This window comes from Gekko japonicus, unplaced genomic scaffold (genome assembly GCF_001447785.1).
Source record: "Gekko japonicus isolate JY-2015 unplaced genomic scaffold, Gekko_japonicus_V1.1 scaffold2485, whole genome shotgun sequence".
In the NCBI taxonomy this organism is placed as follows: domain Eukaryota; kingdom Metazoa; phylum Chordata; class Lepidosauria; order Squamata; family Gekkonidae; genus Gekko; species Gekko japonicus.
This window is the reverse complement of record NW_015162025.1, coordinates 209,482-226,521: the sequence shown is the minus strand read 5'-3', so window position 1 is coordinate 226,521 and position 17,040 is coordinate 209,482. Positions and strand designations below refer to the sequence as shown.

The window sequence follows — 17,040 nt, the reverse complement described above, 5'->3', positions numbered from 1 at the left end:
GAACTCTCTCAGCTCCACCTACCTCACTAGGTTCCTGTTGTGGGGAGAGGAAGGGAAAGGCAATTATAAGCCACTTTCAGACTCCTTACGGTAGAGAAAAGTGGGTTATAAAGACCTACACTTCTGCTGCTGCTCTAAACTACTTTGGATTCCCATTGGGTAGAAAAGTGGTCATAAATTAATAAATCAAAATACTTCCTTTTCTGGGCTTGTACATGAAGGTCCCTTCTGGCAAACCTTTCCTTTGTTTCAGGGTTGCCCTTGCCCTGTAATGCATCAGTTCCTGACGTCAAGGGCAGACTTGAACTAGTTCTGAGTGAAAAGTTTGAGCTTCATCTTATCAGGAGCTTCCTCACATTCACCTTGGGGGAAGCAGAACTTCATTTCCTGGGAATCCACTAGGTGTACATCATGATGATTTAAACAAGTGTGTTATCTGTTCAACCAAAAATGATTTTAAAAAACCCATACAACCATAAATTAGACGAAATGTACCTTGGATAGAGCAGACACGAAAAACAATATTGTCACAAAAAGATCGAAACAAGTGTTAACTGATACTGAATTTGTGTACCATGTAGCTATTTATATAACTACAGCTGTAAGCAATATACATTGAGGGTAAGTCTAGAAAAAAAATCACCATGTGCTCAGAAGAAGATGAAAGTCAACTTCGGTCAACAAGATGCTGGGCACAGCCACAAAATGGCCACAATGAGAGGTGGAGCCACACACAAAGGAAGCCCAAGTGTGAGGTACAAGGAGTGATTTTTAAAAATGCATTGGGAAAGAGGAGTGAGAGAAAGAGAGAACAAAGCCAATAATGTGATGGCAGCTGCCACCAAAACAATATTATTTTAATTTGGATAGACAATCAGATCTCCACTGGCCAGTCAGAAGCCCTGCTGGACAGCAGCCCCACCTGACCACACCCGCTTTCTAAAAACATTGGCAGGTACCAGGAAAGGTGTCCGTGGGCACCATGTCTCCCATGGACACCACGTTGGGGCAGGCCCATAGCCAGGATTTTGTGGCTTGTGGGGCAGTCTTTTTTGCAGTGGGGCAGATGTTCTCAGTGCAGAAAGAAAAGCCATTTAGCCAATAGAAAGCTGTTACTAGGATAGATGTCTAAATTGCACACTGTCAACCACTTTGGATGACAGCTCTCAGCTGCTGCAAGTTAATCACTTCTGCCAGCCTAAGCAACAATTCTGATGGCAAGCTGGCAGGTGGGGGAGATGATTTCTAAGAAAGCTAACACTTATGTAGAAAAACTCTCTTTAAAAGAGACCCGTTTCTTGACACACAGAAGGGATTCTAGAGGTCACCTATTCCAACCCCCTTGCTCAAGAATTAGTCAACTAGAGCACCCCACTCTGTTAAAGGAGTGCACACCTTTAAAAATGTTTTTAAATTATTGAAAAAAGCATTTACAGGAGAAATTCTTGTGGGGGCTGTGTCTTTAAGAAAGGGGGCAGAGCCTCCCAAAACCCCATGGTAGCCATGGACCTGCATTGGGGACTCCTGCCTTAGGCAATCCTTAGTGACATTTTACTTCAGTTTGATTTTAAATTGTTGCTTTCCCTAAACGTCTTGCCATCAAGATGTTGTGAGATATAAAGCTAATTAAATAATATGAAGATAGATGGGGAAGGTAGCCGTGTTGGTCTAAAGCAACAGAACAAACATTGGATCCAGTGGCACCTTTAAGACCAACAAAGTTTTATTCATAGTATAAGCTTCAGAACATAAGATAAACCAATGTTGGATCAGACCAATGGCCCATCCAGTCCAACACTCTGTCACACAGTGGTCAAAAATACCAGGTGCCATCAGGAGGTCCAAGCAGTGGGGCCAGACAGGACACTAGAAGCCCTCCCACTGTGCAAACTTTCATGTGCAAGCACACTTCCTCTTTTCCACTGTATTAAACTTTGTTCTAAATAATATAAAGACTTACTGAACAGCTGAGCTAATCTTGGCCACTTTTATCTAGACTTTTAGGAGAGTGATTATTGTGCATTGGTGCACTGTCTGCTTCTCGAATGAAAAATCTCCTGTGTAATTAACCCTACTTAAATAAGGCACATTTTTATATTTTTTACCACGCCAGCATAGGCAAAGTAATCTAAAAGGAAATTAGTATTTCCAAACACTTTGATCTTCTTTTTCAAGAGTAAAAATAATCCTCAAGTCAAAAACTACTTAAAAGTATAGTTTTAACAAGTACAAGCCAGCAATACTAGTGAGGGGGGGGATTCCCTCCCCCCGGTTTCTCACCAGGCCTGCGCCCAGCATAACTCCGGTGCTTGCGTCTTCACAGGAGCAGCAGCAGCCAGGCCCTCAGTGGTAAATTGCGCTGTCTGTGCATATGCAGACCACACTTTTTATTTGGGGTGGGGGATTTAAACCACCCCCCAATGTATTTTTTTTAAGTTTTCAGGTTTTTCTGCAAACTAAGGGGGTCACCCAATTTTACAGAAAAACTTGTTTGGGGTAAGTATGCCCCCCCCCATCTGTGAATTTAGATAGCTGCAGATAGGGACTGTTGAGAATTAGATATGTAGATATTACCTGCATAATTGTTGTTAAGTATTCATTCTGTGCAGCCTCAGTATATGCATGTCCGATCCATTCATTGGGACTTGCACTCAAGTAAACATGTACAGGATGACACCTTAACACTGATACATTTGTCCCTAACACATTTGAAACAGAAAGTGGCAATGTCTCAAAATTAACCAAACATTAAGGTGACTCAGACACCAACCTTTTTGTTTTTAAATGACTGCCATTTAAGGAACCAGCTAGATTTACACACACACACACACACAAACAACACAAGTGTGTACACTAAGGTGCCATAAGTGATTTTTTAATGCTTAAAATGTGCCTTTTGCATAATCCTTATGACACATTTCATAGGGGGCAAAAAAAAAAAGACCTGTTCAAGGAATGCCCTGGTGATTCTTTGTATGTGTGCAGCTGATGCCATTTTAATATGTCGACATCTTACCTTTCAAAGGATACAAATTCACAGTGATACCTAAGAGATGAAGTAAGCCAAGAGCAGGGTCGGCTCCAGGTGCTTCTGTGCCCTAGGCGAGGCGCAGATGCCAACCTCCCAGTGGGGCCTGGAAACCTCCCAGCTGGCTGCCTCCTTGCCCGCCCTTTCCACCCCCCCACCTCACTGTCCTCGAGTGAGTCCCTCTCCCGATGCCCCTGGCCACTCCCTCCTAATGCCTACCTTCTGTCTCTGTGGATCTTAAAGCGCCTCTTTGCCAAGGGGGGCGGCAGAGGCGGGAGAGGGGAAACGTTCGAGGGAAGGGCGAGAGGCGAGCCGGGGCTGCTGCTGCGCAGGTCCAATGGGTGGCAACGCAGTCCCCTCCTCTACCCCCCTCCCGCTGCTCCAGGGCTGACTAATTGGTGAAGGAGCAGCCAGCGATGGGGAGTGGAAGGCAGCGAGCGGGAGACTCCCCCCCTCCGATCGATCCCGCTTCCCGCAGAACAAACCGGAGGCAGTTTGAATGATGGCCCCTGCCCGAAGAATCTGCTCCCCTCTGTCCCCCGGCTGATGAGCAGAATCAGGCCACGCAGTGGCTGGCACGGCACCAGGGGTGCCCAGGGCTCGGCCTGAGCGGGGAAGGGGTGCAAGGGGGGAACTTGCCCCTCTCCCCAGAGTTGAGGGACAGTGGCCTGCCAGCTCGGTGTGAGTGGGGGTGCCAGGTAGGGGTCCGTTCGGAGGCAAAAAAGTTCTGGGAAGCTCCGTGCCGAAGCCCACAACAACTCGGAGAGCAGCGCTTGGCTTCGAAGCCCATCTTTCCTGCAAATCAGGGGAGCAGATTGGCACGGCGTCAGCTCCTTCCTCTCCTTGCAGACCAGTCGGAGAGGCGCCATTGCTGCCGAGTCCGACGGGCGACAGGAGGAGGGGGCTTTTTTGGGGGGAGGCACAGTTTGGTGTGCCACCCCCATCCAGGGCCCGCTGCCCCATCCAGGGTACGGCGCTCTAGGCAAATGCCTAGTTCGCCTAGTGGGTGAGCCGGCCCTGGCCAAGAGAGGGCAATCTGCCAAAGGCCGCCTGATGAGATGAGCCATGGAAAGTTGGCTTCCCAAATCCAGGCCCAATGTTCTATGCTACACCCTGCCACCTCTCCCAAGAACCTGTTCATCAACAGCTCATATCTGATAAGAGACTAGCAGTGAAGTAATTTTTCATCACTTGGAAGGCATAACTCTACCAGAGATATCTAAAGAAGTGTACGTGCACACGAAAGCTTATACCTTGAATAAAAGTTTGTTGGTCTCAAAGGTGCCACTGGACTCAAACATTTTTCTACTAGAGGAGTTACACTTGACGTACAGCACCAACTTTGATGCAAGGCCCCCTAGATTCAATGATGCCTACTCCAAAGTAAGTGTGTACCCACACACAAGTAAGATTTCCATCACTGGAGCACTAGCATTAGGAGGTTGTTTATAAATACTACCAGTATGAACAGTCAATAGCAATAATGCTACAATAACATTGGTAATTGATTGTGAAGATGGTGCTGTTACCTCTCCAGCACTGGTCTGGGAACATTTCTGGCCATGAGCAAGTTCCCTTGTACATTGCACTGTGAATTGTGAACAACTGCAGTGGCTCTCACTTGTGGAAAAACTCCTGACTGAAGTTAACTCTGTCCTGTTAAGCATACAAAGCACTGTTGGCTCTGTTTTTAATTGCTTGTGTTTTTAATTGTAAGCTGCCTTGAGCAAGAATCTGAAGAGGCAGCATAGAAATATTCTAAATAAATTAATCCAATAGGTGTTTCTTTTTACTCCCCATCAAAGCAAAAACTTGGGCCATCTGGCACAATTTGGCACTAGTCTTCTTGAAAGATGGGGATGGACCAAGCATCCTGTTGCTTCTGATTGGAGGCAGGTGGTCAGACCAGTTTATTTAGTGGTGTGTGTATGTGTGTGTGAAGGACCATGTGGGCAACAGCTGGTATTTCCCTCAGGTAAAGCTGAACTACTGAGAGCAATTGGGGGGGGGGGAATCCAGATGGGCTCTCATAATTTTTTTGGCATTCTTCAAAGCAGCAGATCACATTTTGAGATGTCATCTTGCTCTTAACTTGTTGCCCTCACTCAAAGGTAAACAAATGTCTTGAAATCCTAGAAGGAACTGCACATTATCATGCTACAATTGCCACTTTCTCTTTTGTGTCTATGTTGACAACTAGAAATGGGGACAACTCATAAGGATCAGATTTGGCACACAGTCCTCTAGTTGCTGATTCCCCAGTTTGAACACCTTATATTAGAGAAGTTAGATGAGTCAGTGGATGGGTCCAAACCTTACAGCAATTCCAAGTCGTTTAAGGGAAGGCCTCTGGTGGTTGTACTGAATTAGATTTTAAAACAAACTATCTAGGCTTTGTAGACGAGTTCCAAGATAAGTTGTGATCCCATCCCCACTGAAATATGACTCCAGCTTTTCTACTTTCAAGGGACACATTGGTTGACTTACTGATGTCACTAGCAACCTACAGAAACAAGTTAGCAAGGCAGTTCACAGAAAATGTGCAAGGAGTTCAGGAGACCTCTCCTCCACTGTATTCTCATGACCATCCTGTGGGAGTCAGTCAGGCTGAAGGCCCAAGGACACCAAGTGAGTTTCAAGACTGAGCAGGGATTTGCACTTGCACCTATCCAGTTGAATTGTGGTGCTGGAGAAGACTCTTGAGAGTCCCTTGGACAGCAAGGAGATTGAATCAGTCAATCCTAAAGGAAATCAACCCTGACTGTTCCCTGGAAGGCCAGATAATGAAGCTGAAGCTCAAATACTTTGGCCACCAAATGAGAAGGGAGCACTCACTGGAGAAGACCCTGATGGTGGGAGACTGAAGGTCAAAGAAGAAGGGGACGGCAAAGGATGAGATGGTTAGTGTCATCGATGCAACAAACATGAAATTAAGCAAATTCCAGAGCATGACAGAATACAGGAGGGCCTGGCGTGATGTGGCCCATGGGGTCGCAAATAGTCGAACTCGACTGTGCGACTGAACAACAACACCAACAAACACTATCCAGTCTGGCTCTTTTCATTATGGTGAAGTCATTCAAAAGTAAATGTAAAACAATCCCATGGTTGGTGGACACAGAAGATTCAAGCTACAATACTGGTGCATCACTTTCTTTTGGAGAACAAAAAGTGGTTAGTATATGTGTGCAAGCAGTATCTCTCAGGGACAAAATGCAACACTGGTTAGAAGCCAATGAAAGGATACTGTCAGATTGTGAATTCTGTGCAAATCAGACGACCATAAATTCCTGCAGACCAAACTTGTGCTTACAAAACTATTTTCCACAGCAAAAAACTCTTATAACACAGAAGATAAAATCTGTGGGGTAGACTAAATGACCCAAAGACAAGAGCTTAGTCTTTGTTGTGCCTGCTAGCCACTTGGTACAGGCATTAGACCGTTTTGTATTGCACCACCATCTAGTGGTTGCTTTGCTGTATATCTCCTAGCTGTAGGAGTAATTTTTAATGCATAGATGTCCTGATCGTTTCCTGTTTGAACCTGCAGTAGGTCTACATGGGAGAAATTCATGTACAATAGGGAGGTAGTTGCAATCTTTGTTTACAGACGGGGCTAATTTAACAAGTGCAGAAGAGACAAAATCCAACAAATGCAGTTTTCACTGTGTTGGTTAAATGTCTGCCTGATGCTGAAAACCCTGGAGCACTGCTAGATAAAGGAGGCCAGTATTAATGGAGACATTAATGACACCATGACTGTCACCCTCGTTACTGCGTGTGGATACAGTCCACTGCATTGTGCTCATCACATGCCTGCTTCCTCCTTTTGTTCCCTGAAGTCTAAAAGGATGTCTGAACCAATGCTCCTTCTAAGCTGTGGAGTCTTGTGAGCAAAAATTCAACTTTGTGAGCTACCGGCATTAAAGTTGTGAGTGAGTGATTTGGCTTCTGCATGAATTAGTTTGCTCTGGAGCCCTCCTTCCTGAGCTAAGACAAAAATGTGAGAGCCAGAGGCTAAAAAACTGAGTTAGCTCACAGTAACTCAGCTTAGAGGGATCACTGGTCTCAACCATTTATGAACTTCATACTCCTTTTTAAAACCCAGCTAAGCCTCCAATCCATATTTTGTTTCATGTTCTCCAAGTGGTAGGAATTTCTATTGCCACTTTAGATGGACAGATTCTTTAGGACATGGATGCACTTGTTTTTGTAGTATCTATCTGACGTTTTTGTAGTTGTCTATTTTATTTCAACTTGCACAAGTTGAGCAGGAGGAAAAGAAGCAGGCGGTGCTAATTCTAAAAGTAGCATCAAAATGCCAAAGTTGAACTCTTGGGCCATTGATGGCTACTTGTTGCCAAATAAAGCCCAACTTTCCTCCCTGCCAGTTCACTTTTTAGTGTTTTAAAATATGCTGGAAACTCCACAGAGGAGCAGCTGAGTAAGTGTTCTACAGCAGTTAGGAAGGTTGGGACTCAGAGCCTATACCTCCCTACACATGTACATTTTCTTATACAAGAGAGACAATCCTGCTTTTCTTGGCATCGGAATTCGGATTTCACCCCGCTTGTAGTCATAAGCTTCTCAGCAAATTTTGCATATGACATGGTTGAAATATGGAACCATGCCTCATCGTACAAGGTGAGCAGAACAGCGTTTTTGGTTGCCCTGTCTCAGAAGAACATTGCCACCATTAATTTAAGGCTCTGAAGGAGGCGAGGGAAGATTAAGGTATCATTTCTCTTGCTACTGTTTAGGATTTGTTGTGAACCTGTTTTTCGTGCATTCTGTTGTTCAGTCAGTAGAGGACAGAATTTATTCATTTCTGTGCTTCATTTACACCCACCTTTTCTCAAAAGCAAGAAATTGCAAGTAGGTAAATAGGTACCACTTCGGTGGGAAGGTAACAGCGTTCCGTGCGCTTTGGTGTTCAGTCATGCCGGCCACATGACCACGGAAACGTCTTCGGACAGCACTGGCTCTTCGGCTTGGAAATGGAGATGAGCACCGCAACCCTAGAGTCGGACTCGACTGGCTTTCAAGCAAGGGAACCTTTACCTTTTACCTTTCTCCACAAAGGGGACCCAAGGTGGCTTACATTGCTCTCCTTGTCTCCATTTTATACTCACAACAACCCTCTGAGGTAAGTTAGGCTGAGAGCATGTGACTGGCCAAGGTCACCCAGCAAGCTTCCATGGCACAGTAGGGATTTGAACCTGGGTCTCCCAGATCCTATTCTAACCACTACCCCACACTGGCTTTCTGCATCTATGCCATGGTCAGAAACAAGGATAGCTCCGGGAAAACTAGGGCTGCTTTTCTGCATTATACCTGCTTTCAGATTGCTACTCAGTACTGTTTTACGGGTAAGTAGACAGTGCTTTATGCTTGTGCAGAGAAACACTTCCTAGCTGGAGGTATTTATTAATAAACCTGTCTCTAAACATCATGCTCAGTTAGTCCTCAACCCTCATTCCTGTTCTTCACGCTCCAGCCACAGGGTGACACTGTTGAGGCTTTGGCTGCTTTTCTGATGCCTCCTTGCTTAGGAAAAAAAAATGGACAGAGGGTCTGTTTAACAATTTAGCATCTTATGATTTAAGGGGAGATAAATTACTTGAGAAGAAATTAGCAGAATGCTGGATCTATAAGTCTACATAGCCAGTGTGGGGTCATGGTTTGAGTAATGGAGAGATTCACACTGCAATCCTTATGCAGCTTCTCAGCTTGTATCAAATTGGCCTTAGATTGGAGTAACTCTGCATTGGATTGCACTGTCAGCTTCAAATCCCCACTCAGGGCTCAACTACACTAACAGGTTTGTTTTAAAGGAATCCCCCTGGTTTATCAAGGGGCATGGGAAAGGGGGATCTTTAACCCTTTCCTCCCCTGTTGTTTTCTCAATGGGACCACCCCCCTTCATGCCTTTATTTCTGCTGGGGGAAACTTATGAATACCTGCAATACCAGATCAGCAACAGAGAGAGTTTCCATGGTAAATGTGTTTCTGGTGGCCCATCTTCTGAAACTTTAGATGTAATTGCTGTAGTTTAACAAAGATCTGGATTGAACAGAGAAGCTGTCTTACAATATTTCACATTCTGACATTGATGAGTCATGATATTTTGATATTCTGGAAGATTTCCAAAAAGATCACAATCCAGAAACGTTGTTAATGAAATGTGAATTTATGCATACTTGAATGAAATATGAATTTATGCATAATTGATAAATGAATTTATGGAAGAAAAATTACATACAAATATTGTTTCTTTATTATTTGAACATTGTTACAATTTATATTAGTGTGGAGGTACACGGTCGCTTGTATTTTGGCTTCTGTAGATTTGACTGTGTGATCTCTTGCTATTTTTGTAGTGGTTAAGAGCGGCAGACTCCAATCTGGAGAGCTGGGTTTGATTCCCCACTCCTCCACATGAAACCTGCTGGGTGACCTTGAGCCAGTCACAGTTCTCTCAGAACTCTCTCAGCCCCACCTACCTAAGAAAGTGCCTGTTAAGGGGAGAGGAAGGAAAAGGTGATTATAAGTCGCTTTGAGACTACTGCTACTTCTTCTTGACATGTGTTTATTGGGCACCTGCCACCCCTGTCTCCCAGAGTCCTCTTCCCAAGGCTTTATGGGTGACTGGATGGATGGAGAGACATTAAATAACAGAAATATCACTGGAGAGGAACGCCCGTCCACCTGCCAGCCTGTACGTACATTCCTGGGGCAGCAGAGGCGGTGACACTCGGGCAGCAGAGGTTGATTGGGCCAGGCCCCCTGGATGTGTCACTTGGAAGGCTGGTAGGTGATCTTCCTGCTCTTAGAAACTGACCATTTGTGCTGTTTCAAGCAATAAATGTGGGGTATCAGCAGGGATGAAATCAGCAGCAGCATCTTCAGGCTCATCCACTTGTGATCATCATGTTCTGAGCTGACTCTACTGCCCATCACAAGGAGGTACAGATGTCCTTGGCTATCTGTGACATGGTGGGTGGGGTCCCGTCCTTGAATCCTAAGATCTCATTGTAGATGGGTGGGGGCATACCAATAGCTTCCCCCAGGGAAGGAGGGGGTTGTAGGACAGCCCCTCCCACAGTGTCACCCCGGCGGGTGGATCGCAGTAGCCAGTGAGAAAGGAGAAGACGTAGTCCTCTCCTCTGTGCCTAGCATTGGCAATATAGCTGAGGTCCGGGGGGGGGGGTTGTCCCATTATTAGCTGCCTTGGCTGCTTTGGGATTGGGGTAAGGCTTGGGAAAGTAATTGGAAAGCTTGCCAGGATGCATAAACATCTTGCCATTTTCATTGGGTCCATCCTGCACCTCAGTCTCTTCGGCTAAGGCCTTGGCTTCAGCTTCCATGTGAGTGACTCCAACCAGATTGTGGAAGGCCAGGTATTCCATGCTGTGGCAAGCAGAACATACCTGCCTGTACAGCTGATATGATCCAGGGCAGACAGTAGCCCACAGTCGCTCCAGGGATAGATGGGGGGGATGCAGCTCCAACTCCCCAGCATTCACTGCTGTGTCAAGGGCCAAAGCCAGGCCCACTCTGCTGGCTGTCAACATACGTAAGGTGGTCAGGGCCACCTTCTTGCCCCAGGAGAGACTAGACAAGAGATACCATGTTAGCATGTGCTAGGCTCCATGCTGCTTTGAGACTTCTTAAGGTAGAGAAAAGCCAGGTATAAAAGCCAACCCTCCTTCTTATATTGTTCAGATTAGGCTGAGAGAGAGTGAGTAGCCCAAAATCACCCAGTAAACTTCCATGGTGGAGTAGGGTTTTGAACCTGGGTATCTCAGATCCTAGGCTAACACTCTTAACCACTACACTGAGCCCGCAGCTGTGAATCTCACTAGGTATCACTGGCCTAGTCACTCTCTCACCCTCACCTTACAGGGTTCTTGTGAGCACTAATGGGGGTGAGAAAGAGAAGTATGTTTACCACTCTGAATTCCTTGAAGGATGGGTGGGAGACAAATAGATAAATCACTCTCTTATTTCCCCTCTTCCAAAGGCTGCAATATTACAATTATTCCTCATTTTGCTCTTGAAATGACATGAAGTATGTTAAAATGGACACGCAACGGAGTTGTTTTACTGAACAAGGGTGTTAACATGTACTGCCAACAGCCAGCACTATGTCCACTATGGTACTATCTACCTTTAATGAAATGAAAAAACTAAACACCTTCAAAAGGAATCACTGAACTTGAAAACTCCTTTGCTTGTTTCACCTTGGGATAGGAGTACGTGTGCGCACATGCCTTCTGCCTAAAATTATCTTTCAAAAAGCCTGCCAGATGTGACATCTGACTAAGTGGCCAAGAAGATTCACAGGAAGGACAACTTAGCAGGAAGCAGCTCAAGGTATCACGTTGCCAGTATAGACGACAGAAAAGCTGTCCTCACCGCTGACAAATTGCTCCTGCAGAAAGAGAAGGCAGGAAGTGGGCTTGTCAGATTGCCCAGAATAGCCAATAAATTTGCAGAGGGTGAGAATACTTGTCTAAGCTGAACAGAAATAAACTGTTTATAGTGTCAGAATACTTGTGGCACTGCTGGTAGTTTTACAGTCCAAAGACAGCTCAGGCAAGTTTTTTTTTGGGGGGGGGGGCTGACATTAGAAACAAGGATTCTGCAAGGTCTTCTGTTGGTGATTTATAACTTCATGTTCACAAGACTTATATAGACGGGGGTCCCTTTTGGGAGACAAGTCAATTAGCAAACTTTGTAAATAAAAGAGCTGAAATAAAATGAGGGGACAGATATTAAAATCTGTCTGTGGAGTTCATATGAAGCTGCTTCATACAGCCTCAGACAGACTCTTAGTCCCTCTAGCCCAGTATGATCGACTCCATTTTGACCAGCAGAGGCACTTCAGAATCTCATATCGAGATCTTCTGCATACCAGGAAGGAGTTCTGCCACTAACTTCTCCCTTTGACTCTTACGGTCAGCCATCATAGCCCAGCCCCAACATGAAATATGAGAACATGATTGTGATCTTCCTTACAGGTGTGTTGTGAAGAATGCAGCAATAATGTGAGGCACTTTAAGGCACTAGATACTGCTTATTATTCTGGTGCCAGGCAGTGTTCCCTCTAAGCTGAGTTAGCGTGAGCTAGCTCACAGTTTTTTAGCCCCTGGCTCACACATTTTTGTCTTAGCTCAGGAAGGAGGGCTCCAGAGCAGACTAATTTATGCAGCAGCCAAATCGCTCACTCACAAGTTTAATGCCAGGAGCTCACAAAGTAGGATTGTTGCTTACAAGACTCCACAGCTTAGAGGGAACATTGGGGCCAGGTATACCTTTACAATTTGAAGCAGAAAAATAAAGTGGAATTGAAAACAATTGCAAAACGTCAGGTTCTACAATGCCAAACCACGGCCATACAGCCCGGAAAATCTACAACAACTAACAATTAAAGACTTTTGAAATATCCATAAAACAGGAAGCTATGGTGATGTAGTCTAGAACCCCAAAGCAATCTTGCATTAGTTGATTGCTGAAGCTCTCTCAAGGATGTTCAAAATAATAGGCAGCCCCTTGCTGGGTTTAACATGTAGATACATTGCTGTAGATTTTAACTTTAAATGACTGTTCAGGATGTTTTGACACAAGAGGCCTGAGAGTTTGTGTTTACGTTCTTGTGTAAATCTGCAAACATGCATTTTTCACCGTTCTCACTAACACACTTTTCAGCCTTAAACAGTAATTTATGAATAAATGGCTTTAAGCCCAGAATAAATCCAAGAACTGAAACAATTATTGTTTGGAATGCTCAGAAGTATCTTATATAATGCTTTTAGAAAGTATGAATCAGAAGGTTTAATAAAATCATGTGTTGGCCTGTGTAATAACATCTTTATAAGGCATGTAGCACCCTCTCTCTCACATCTGAAATTCAGTGAAATCTGCTTTTCTCTTAATAAGCAAAATTTCTGGGTAAGAAGTACTGAAACCATTTTTAAAAAGTCAACTAGACAGAATAAGGATGACATGTATTGACTCCTATGTGGCATGCGAGCAATCTGTGTATCTATTCAATAAAGTTTTGTTTACAAAAGTTTTGTTAACAGAGCATTCCATTGTCAAGGAGCACTGTGATTTAGTGACTAATCACATTTTTTTCAGTCAAAGAGGTTGTTATCTCCATGGGGCTAGTTAAAGTAATGCCATCTTCACAGGTAGAACCAACGACTGCTGCATTTAAGTTACCAAACTCTGAAAATACAAGTGTGCCTAAACAATAAAGAGCTGAATTCTTCAGTCCAAAGAAGTGTTTGCCCAAGATAATTTTGCAAAAAGTATGGCACGAATATTATTTCAAGTCTTCTGGGCAGCAGCTGGAAGTACTAAACACAATACCTTAATGAGACTGATCTAAACTTCCAATCAGGGGTCATTTCCTGCGGGAGCGCACAGGAGCGGAGCTCCGGCAGTAAGCAGCCCAGGAGGTGGGCACATGCAACAAGCCCCGCCCCCAGCAGCCCTCAGTCAGGCCACGAGGAGCAAGAAGCGGCCAGATAAGTTGCAGACGCCCCCCCCCCAGCCCACCTTCAGGTACAAGCCCTCCCTCCTCTGTGAGGGCAGATCTATGCATCCCCCCCCCTAGCTAGCAATCCAAAACAGTCCAGTGGCACCTTTAAGACCAAGTTTTATTCAGGTACAAGCTCTCTCTTCTCTGTGGGGGGAGATCTGCACGTTCCCCCCCCCATAGCTAGCAATCCAAAACAGTCCGGTGGAGCCTGAACAGTGGGTGTTGCCTTCTGACACACTTCTGGTGATGTCAGGGGGTGTGGCATATGCAAATAAGTTATGCTAATGAGCTCCTGCACCTCTATTTCTATGAAATGACCCCTGCTTCCAATAGGCTTTGCTTGTAGTGTGGTGTCACACTGGGGCAAAATATCCCCCCCCAAAACAAGGAGAGGCATTCATGTAATTATTCACAGAATATGGGGAGAGAAAGAAAGAGGGAGGGAGAGAGTTGGCATGACAGTGACAATTTCAACTGTTTTGAAAGCAAGAAAGTCAGAAACAGAAGCTGTTTAGCAGATTTTTATCCCACCCTTCCTTCAAGGAGCTCCAGGCACTGTATGTGGATTTACCTTCCTCCATTTTTATATTGCAGTGGATGGTACATATCCAACATGAGACTTTGCCATCCAGGTTGTATTGGCTAGAATGAATAACGTCATGCAAAGGTGGTACATTTATTAGTACAACATGACTGCCGAGTATGGCTACAAATTATGACATTAGGTCAGCAGTTCCAAAAGTGTTCCCCAAGAACTTAGCAGTCATATATATTGAGCCAGAATTCACACATGCCTGTAAGTCTTTTGTATGAAGTTATTCCTCAGCTACCTGGAGATCCATTATCAAGATTCCCTTAACCAAAGCTGGACCTTGACTCACTAGTGAATGACGATTCTAGGTAATCCAGAATTCACAGAAAAAAGAAGCTTTATTAAAAAGCATTTGAGGTAGAAGTGTCGACAATAAATAGAAACTTTCATGTGATACATAATTAGCCTGTGCGGTAGCCATAAAGGTAAAGGTTTCCCTTGCTTGAAAGCTAGTTGAGTCTGACTCTAGGGGGTGGTGCTCATCTTAGTTTCCAAGCCGAAGAGGCAGCGCTGTCTGAAGACATTTCCGTGGTCAAGTGGCCGGCATGACTAAATGCAGAGGCACACAGAATGCTGTTACCTTCCCACCAAAGGGGTACCTATTTATCTACTTGCAATGTCTTGCTTTCGAACTGCTAGGTTGGCAGGAGCTGGGGCCAGAGATGGGAGCTCACTTTGTCACACGGCACTAGGGTCTTCAACTGCCGGTCTGCAGCTCACCATAAGCATAAAAAGAAAATCTCCTTCTGGGCCTTCCAGGACAGAAAAACATATTTCATTAAGGCTACAGTTACTAGTCCTTTATTTAACATTTTTTAAAAATGAGAATTGAGTAGCCTGATACAGATTTCTTTCATATTCTAATGTTGTTGATGAACTGTCAGAAATAGGATATTGGTGGAGCCAGCAAGATTTTAAAAAATACATTTATATTAATGGAGTGAAAAATCTCTTTTTTCCAACCTCACACTTTAGTAATGGAGATGGATTGCCTCCTTACCTCTCTAGTAATCACTTCAGATAAAAAAATTGTTCTGAAGATGTCCAAAGATCTTTTTCTTGAAAAATCTTGTTCCTGGCCAGTTTCAGACTCTCCTCTACACTCCACCACACCTAGTTTGAATTTGTATATTATCTATTATGCTGTACTACCTTATATGAGTACATCTGTGCACAGAATCACAAGTAAATATGCTAGGTTTAAGACTGGGTATTTCAGATTACTCATATGGGCAATGGTAGCTGAATGATTTGATGGAACTGGAACTTTGTAGCACCATCCATATACACCACAAGCACAAGGCCATCAGTGATACATTACCCCCCCACACACACCTATTCTCCCAGTAGTTTTTTAAGATCCCTGAAAGGTTAATGCTGGGAATCAGGAAAGCCTCATGGGCAAAATGCCATGAGAAATGGAGGGCTGCAGGGAGGAGAAGGAATTGAGCAAAATGGCCTTTCTTCCTTCTAATGACAATGGAAAGCTTGCTGTACCACTGTTTCTCCTCCAGCAGAAGAAAAAAGATGGGGGAGAGCTGTGCAGAAGACTTTCAACCTCCAGCATTGGCTTTCCAGAGATCTTAGGGGGCTCCTAGGGGAAGGCAGGAAAAGATGCAAACCCATTCTGCTTTCAGTTCGCAACTTCTGTCCCTATGGTTTGACGACTTTCATATTGACCTGGCAGCAGCATGAATCGCTCCTGAGCAGGAAACGGTCCATGACAAATGACTGTTTTGATTCTAAGTGGCCAAGCTTACATTCCGAAAATTGATCCTGTTGCCTAAGAAGCTCTGAAAACAGAAGGCAGCACTGCTACCATCTTCCTTTTCCAATCATCATGGATGTGGGCTAGAAAAATTCATATTCTTCACTCTTTCCATTGCCTATTTTGACAGGAAAAAAGGCCCATAACTCCAGCAGTCCCTAAAATCTGGAAGACAGAGAAGGAACTCAGCAGTCTGAAGGCTCAGGCCTAGTTGTTGTAGACTCAGTTCTCCTCTCATAACAAACAACTGTACTATAATCCAATCCCCACCCCCTCTTTTGGCTGTTTAGAGGTGTCCCTAGAGCCAGGCAACAAGCGCTCAGCATTAAATTGCAGATTGGTCATGACAGGCAGGAGTAGGAGAAGGTTCCGTTCCCCCAAGATTAAGAAATGCATCGTCTGTCAGCCTAGAGCTCCTACCCTGTGCTCAGGTTACAAGCCTAAGCCCCCATTTTACAACCACTACTTGAAATGCGGAAGGCTAATTTCTCATGAGAACCAGATCAGAGGAATGAGGAAACATGTTGCTTTGTGTAAAACTGATATGCCTAATTAGATGTAGAAAAGGGTGTGTTTTTTAAAAAAAATATTTATTTCGAGATAATTGTGTGTTTTTAAAAATCATTAGAACAGTAGATACAGGCTAAACGTCTCACTGAATGTATTAACTAACTGATGCATTCTTTGAAATGTACTGCTATTGTAAAATCTGATTTGTGATCGTTATACTGTAGCACTGCAGCATAAAATACTTTGAGAGGGGAATAAAATCGGAAATTTTGTATGTGTTGTTTTCCAGAGGGGGGAGATATTTTTTTTTGTCTTAAATTTAACAAAGATTAATAGAGTAAAAAAACCACACTCTCTGCTAATATTATCTTTGCAAAACATCTTACCTGTTTTCCTTGTTCATGTACAAAGTATTATAGGCAACTGGTTATTACTATTTGTAATTTCATTGGGCAAGTAGCATAGCAGATTGACAAATCCTACAGAGAAAATATAAATTGCAGATTTGCATGAATAAACAAAAGCAGGATCGAGATAGACGACTGTATAGAACATAAGTTCAAAGAAAGAAACTGTGATGTAATGAATACAGT

At 44.1% G+C, this 17,040-nt stretch overlaps 1 pseudogene; it reads right to left on the bottom strand.

Moving 5' to 3' along the window:
• Nucleotides 1-9,823: 9,823 nt before the first annotated feature.
• LOC107105522 lies at nt 9,824-10,668 on the bottom strand (annotated as a pseudogene).
• Nucleotides 10,669-17,040: the final 6,372 nt, after the last annotated feature.